This window comes from Sparus aurata, chromosome 20, assembly GCF_900880675.1.
Source record: "Sparus aurata chromosome 20, fSpaAur1.1, whole genome shotgun sequence".
NCBI lineage: Eukaryota > Metazoa > Chordata > Actinopteri > Spariformes > Sparidae > Sparus > Sparus aurata.
Window position 1 is genome coordinate 24,321,602 of NC_044206.1, and position 6,355 is coordinate 24,327,956.

Sequence of the window (6,355 nt, forward strand, 5' to 3'; positions counted from 1 at the left end):
ATCTGTAGTCCCGCGCTGAGGACACATACATAATTCAAGAGTCTGTCCATTTCCTCACCTCCATCTACCAGGAGTGCAGAAAGAACATCAGCATATTTTTTTTGCTTCCGTCTTGATAATAGGAGGTCATTTGTGGTGACTAAAGCTTTGAATTACTTCATTTTCTAGAAAAAAAATCCTACTTTCATGACTGTTTCCTGGTAAAGGAAAATCCCCTTCATTAATACAAATGAATACATATTTCACAGGTTATTTGGAGAGGTTAATTGTAGCACACATATCTGTTCAAACAACTAAATTATCTGTATCTGTATTTGTACTTTTAATAATTGGGATCTCAACCAGACGTGGACAGGAATAATCAGAAGTTATTAAAGTTCGCCTGAGAGTGATGTGAGTCAAACAGAAGTTCACATATTCATCATTAACTTGGAAACTACTTCTAGAAAAGCCTCAGAAATTATCTTCACATCAATATTTTTGATCACAAGACGAAGATAACTATTTACAAAATAAGGTATTTATCCCTGAGTGGTTAAACTTCAATCAGCTGCCCAGTTAACACTTTATATAATCACGATTCACGAGTACCTGAAGCTGAAGGAGCCAAATTTAATATCAGATACTTTAAGTGTTTTACTCGAGGTACAATTTGTACCCAACAGTAGTGTACTCACTGTTTACTATCAAATGAATGAATCTAAAAATGTGCCACTTCTGATGCAACATGTAATCTGTAAAGTAACTAGTAACTAAAGTTATCAGATGAATGTAGTGGAGTAAAAAACTCAATATTTCCCTGAGTGGAAGCAAAAAGATGCAGAAAAATGGAAACACTCAAGTAAAATACCTCAAAATTGAGTAAATGTACTCAGTTACATTCCATGAGTACATGTTTACATTTTTAATATCAGACTTTCACTCTCACTTAATAATTTAAAAAGATATCTTTACTTAAACTGCAGTATGACGTCAGTGTCCTCTCTAACACACCTGTTGAACTTACCTGTTCATTAAGATCTGTAAGCCCCGCCCACTTTGTTTTGACGGCGCGTGGCAGCTTTCTTCTCCCTAATTTAGCATTTTAGCATCAAGCTAGCTGCTAACAGTCTGATGACATCACTCCAAGAAGACTTTGTGGCTGTCGCTGCTGCTGCTGTTTCTTCTTCTGACGTCATTCATCTCAGCTGTGGCGCCACAGGTGATCACCTGGTGAAGTCATGGACCTCTGCTCCACTGATGCACAGGTAAACTGAGTCTCACCTGCTTGTGCATGCTCTGAGTGTGGCCTGTCAGCAGTGAGTCGGCTGCTGGTTGATAATTTCTGCTCCTGTGTGCATCTGTGATCAGTTTCCTGCTTGTTGCGGTTGTTTGTTTGATTTCTGTTAATAATAATCACGTGACATGTTTGTTTTTGGGGGTTTCCTTTCTGCTTTAGGGATTTAAACATGACTGGAGTTTTGCTTTTCACTGTCTTTCACTGACTGGTTGAGAGATGTCTGCAAAACTTAAAGGTGCAATATGCAAGAATGTAGTAATTCAAAGTTATGACGAATATCAGTGTTGATGATATTTCCAAGATGTCAGTGAGCACGTTTACATGCACACTAATAATAATAATCATAATAATAATCAACCACACATAGTTTATTGCCCAATATTCAGTTTTATGCTGCACATGTTTTCTGTTAATCTGGTTTCTTTCATTCTTTTATATATATTACATCTTTGCATGTGTAAAAAAGTCTTTCCAATCACAGCACAGAAGGAAGCGTGCGTCTCCTCACGGACGAGAGGCCGATGTTTATTTTGTCCCACGCCGTCACGAGTTTGAGATAATTTTGTGTACTTAGTGAGCTCACCGCCTTTATATCTCTCAGCTGAAGCTGCGTGGGATCAGACTAGCGCCTGGGCTACATGATTAGCATGCTACCTTTACTAGTTGCTCATTTTAAGAGCTCATGTAGCTCATACGTACATATTCAGTGTTGGTAATGGACATTTAAACTCGGTATATGAATGTAACCTTCACACAGGCTGTGTAACAGATACATCTGAGTATCTGAAACAATGAGAGACTTCCGTGTGTCCAGAAGAAGACGTGTTGCAGCAGCAGCTCTCTCTGGAGTCCTGGATATTTTCCTTGTGTTTCTGCTTCCTGCTGGGCCTGGCACTGCGGTTCTGGAGGTGGGGGGTCTGTGTGGTTTCAGGTGACCCGTAGCTGTGTGGGAGGTTTGGGTTGCCGGTGGCGGTGGGTCTGCCTGCTTATCGGAAATGCCCCTCCCCCCCCCCTCCCTCCCATTACCCTACACCCTCAGTGCCTATAAAAGCAGCCAATGTTTCCTCGTGGCTCATAATGAGATACACCTCCAGGGCTGTTTGTTTACAAGGCTCTGAAACACCTCTGTGTATCAACAGGGCGCCCATTCACAAAATTGGAGGTGATGTATTTACAAACCTGTCCACGGGTGGGGATTTTTGACATCCGCGGCAATTTGCGGGTGAAGTTTTCTTGGTCGTGGCGATTTTTGGCCAGAATGTATCTGAAAAGATAAATACCACACCGACTTTTCTTGTCAGTTACAGCACAGATTTACACTTTTGTACGCTGGAGCTGCAAGAAATAGTCAATATATCGATTCAACAATTAAAAGAAAGTGAATCACCACTTGATTTGATTGGTTCCAGCTTCTAAGTGTTGGGATTTGCTGCTTTTCTTGTCATTTATGATTGAAAATGAAGAGTTTAGGTTGTTGCAGTTGTGATTTCAGAACGTATTGGAAGAAAATGTCTTATTCACTGGTTAAAAACTGCTTATTTTTACTAAAATGTTTGTGTGATCAGAGTAACATTTCCCAACAAAAGACGGCATTAAAAAGAGAATATTGTCGTGCGTGCTGAAAACATTTCACTGTGTTTTCGCTCCACTAAGTTAAGTGTTCGGGTTCTTGGACTGATCTAGATTTTCTCAAGTTAAAATTAGCTCTGATTCATTGTTTTCTCTTTGCGTTCTCGGGGGTATAGATGCTCCATATCTGACTGACACATCCTGCTGGGTGTTTGTGTGAGTCCCTTTTTTAGGTTGCGTAAACAAAACCAACAAAAAAACAAGATCCCTGCTGCTGTATGCAGCTCAAAGTGGGGCTCATTCAGATAAGCAATAAAGTTAAAACCTAATATGCAACATTATACTGTATTTTTTGAGTTAAATTCAATTTCGGGATGACTTGGATGGAATTAAACGACTTTCTAATGCAATTAAAGTATTATTATAGTATTAGGTATTGGCCGATGGGGGTGAGCATCCTGTTCATGCGCTCCAACTCCCCCCCCAGGAAGAAGTGGGCTGTAATGAGTGGAACACAGCAGAAATCCCCGCTGTGATGCTGTGGCAAATAAAAAGGTGGGAAAAGTGTTTCCTTCCTGTCAGTCAGACATCGTCCTGAGGGAACAACAACATTCATATAGAGCGAAATAAAAAGAGGAAGTGGTTACGGTCGGATTCTGAGACTCGAGCGCGCCACAACGCACAATAATGACGTCCAACGCTGCCCGCTGGAAATATGGGCTAATGGCGCTGTGCATGCTGGTGGCACTGCTTCCCCATGGAGCCACTTAACCTCAGTGGAAAATGTATCACACAGTGTAAACAGCGGCCATTATTACAGCACAATACGATGCAGTGCAAACAGAGCATATCAGCATCCATCCAAGCGAAAACAGCATGTGGTTTCCCCGTCGTCCCTCCCCTCCCCCGACCTCACGTACAGGTACCGACTTGCTTCTCATCAGAAATCATCGCTGATATTTACAAGTCTGGAGCTGGATAATTGCTCAGCTGGAGCAGTGAAAGACACGCCGGAGAGGAAGACAAACAGGATGTGGTGTGAATGAAGACAGGGCGGGCGGGGCGGGGCGGGGGGGAAAAAAACAAAAAACAGAGACCCAGCTTGGCAGGTTTTGAAGTGGCGCATGTGTTGCTGGCGAGCGCCCAGCCTGTCCCCTGAATCCACGCCACCTGCATTAACTCGTGACTAACCCGATTAACCTGTTCACGGATCCGACAGACGCAGATAGAGGAGTGATAGATTCCCGGGCCGGCAGCCAACGCGAGCCATCTTGAAGGAAATGGTTTGTGTAATTAACAGAGGAGCGCGGCGGAGTGACAGGGGGTAATTGAAGCGGTTGCAGATGATGTCTTATTGTCATCGCGGGTGCCTCCTGGGCTGTTATGGGTACAGTCGGCTGCTGCTCGGGGCTTTGGGATGGGAACAGACACCTGGCAGCACTAGACACGCAAACCCCCTATTGACTCTTCCCATTCGCCTCCCTCCCTCCCTCCCTCCCTCCCCTGACAGTACACCCAGAGCAGGTTGCTGTGTGGTGTGTTTGATCATATTAGCTTCAAGCTGCTGCAAAGCAATTGCACAATATCCAAACAGGCTTGTCACAATGGCTGGAAACATGGCAGAGGGGCTGCAGGGGTGGCATTAAAGATTTAGCTGTCTACCCGGCCCTCCTGCGGGAGATCGACACGGAGCGGCTCTTTAAAAAGGAAATGGAGGCTTGGTGGTCGACTTCACACGCGATCTTGCACTTTGGCCCGTGTCATGCCCCCTTGTTTGTCTGCACCCTGCAACAGGGTCGCACAAAATATTAAAAACATACTTGCATTGGATTTTTGGGGTTTTTCTGCTGAGGTTTTGAGACATCCATCTCTGAGGTTAGAGGTCTTCACGGGTCCCCGTCTTCTTAGCATCAATGACACAATCCAGGATCACAGCTGGGTTCGGGAGAGTCATGTCTTTTTACTGCAGGTCTCAGGTTTGTGCGTCATACTGCTCAAATGTGGTGTTCTCTCTGTTGTGGTCAATCATCCACAGGTCGCTTTCAGACTGGGTTCAAGACCTTGTTCTGGTTAGTCTGACGTCACATCCATGTACTGATCCAGATGCCATAGTGGGAGGTTTTCCTGAATCATATGTAGTCATGCAGTTTAAAGGGATATTCCGGTGTAAGTTTAATCCATGGTCTAAATCAGCGTGAAACTGTGTTAGACTCCCTCTCGAGAGATCAAGTTAGCAGACCGCTAATTTACGGAGTTTCATCAACCTCAGAAACGACCGCACGACAACAATACACTGCAGTAAATGGATCCAAATATAAACCGCCACCAAAAAGCCACAAATAATGCTCAGAACAGCACCAAACTTCAGCAACAGTACAAATAGGGTCTCAGCACATAGTCCGGGGCATCTAACCTCCGCTAGCTTAGCTGGATTTCTACTGAAAAGCTGACTAAATTTACCACTCTTCTGCAGCAGCTTCCTGTTGACGGGAAGTCCCGACGAGTCGATTACCGAGTGCAGTAGAGTTCCGCGGCTCATGGATGAAAATGTCTGATTATGACTCCATGGAAAAGCAATCAAAGTTCATATTTGTCTTACCTGCCAGTTTATAACAGTTATTATCGAGAGCGGACAGGGAAAAGAACGGAATTGAGCATTTCTAACCGCACTCGGTAATCGTCGCGTCGGGACTTCCCTGACCCGGAAGCTGATGGAGGAGAGTTGAAATCTGTTTTTAGCTTCACAATAGAAATCCAGCTAAGCTAGCGGAGGTTAGATGCCCCGGACTATGTGCTGAGACCCTATTTGTACTGTTGCTGAAGTTTGGTGCTGTTCTGAGCATTATTTGTGGCTTTTTGGTGGCGGTTTATATTTGGATCCATTTACTGCAGTGTATTGTTGTCGTGCGGTCGTTTCTGAGGTTGATAAAACTCCGTAAATTAGCGGTCTGCTAACTTGATCTCTTGAGAGGGAGTCTAACACAGTTTCACGGTGATTTAGACCATGGATTAAATTTACACCGGAATATCCCTTTAAGCTCAAAGCCAAAATGTTCTTGAATGAAGTAATACATCTATTAGTATTACCAGATGCAGAGTGACCTGAGACAGTCTGCAACTGACTAAACTTGTAACAGTCAGTCCCGAAACACAGAAAAGCAAGATCGCAACTTGCATCCAAATGTAGGCGGGCCTCGTAGACTTGAATCAGAACTGGTAAAAATGGTGTATCGGTGCAAACTGATCAACATCATCCTCCGAGTCTGACGACGATAGATCAATCGGCACAAGAATAAATCCCACTCAGCATAAAGTAAAAATACCACACAATAAATTTAGACTTGCGTTATATACACGTCAGTCGACTGAGGTGAGAAGAGGAAGATAAAGAAGAGCCTGCGCACATCTGAAGCTGCCGGGTCGTCTCAGTGGAAATTCCCCCAGAGTCCACGAAACAAGAGAGGAGATCAAAAAGTGACCTCGATTCGAAATATGTCAGGTTTCAGA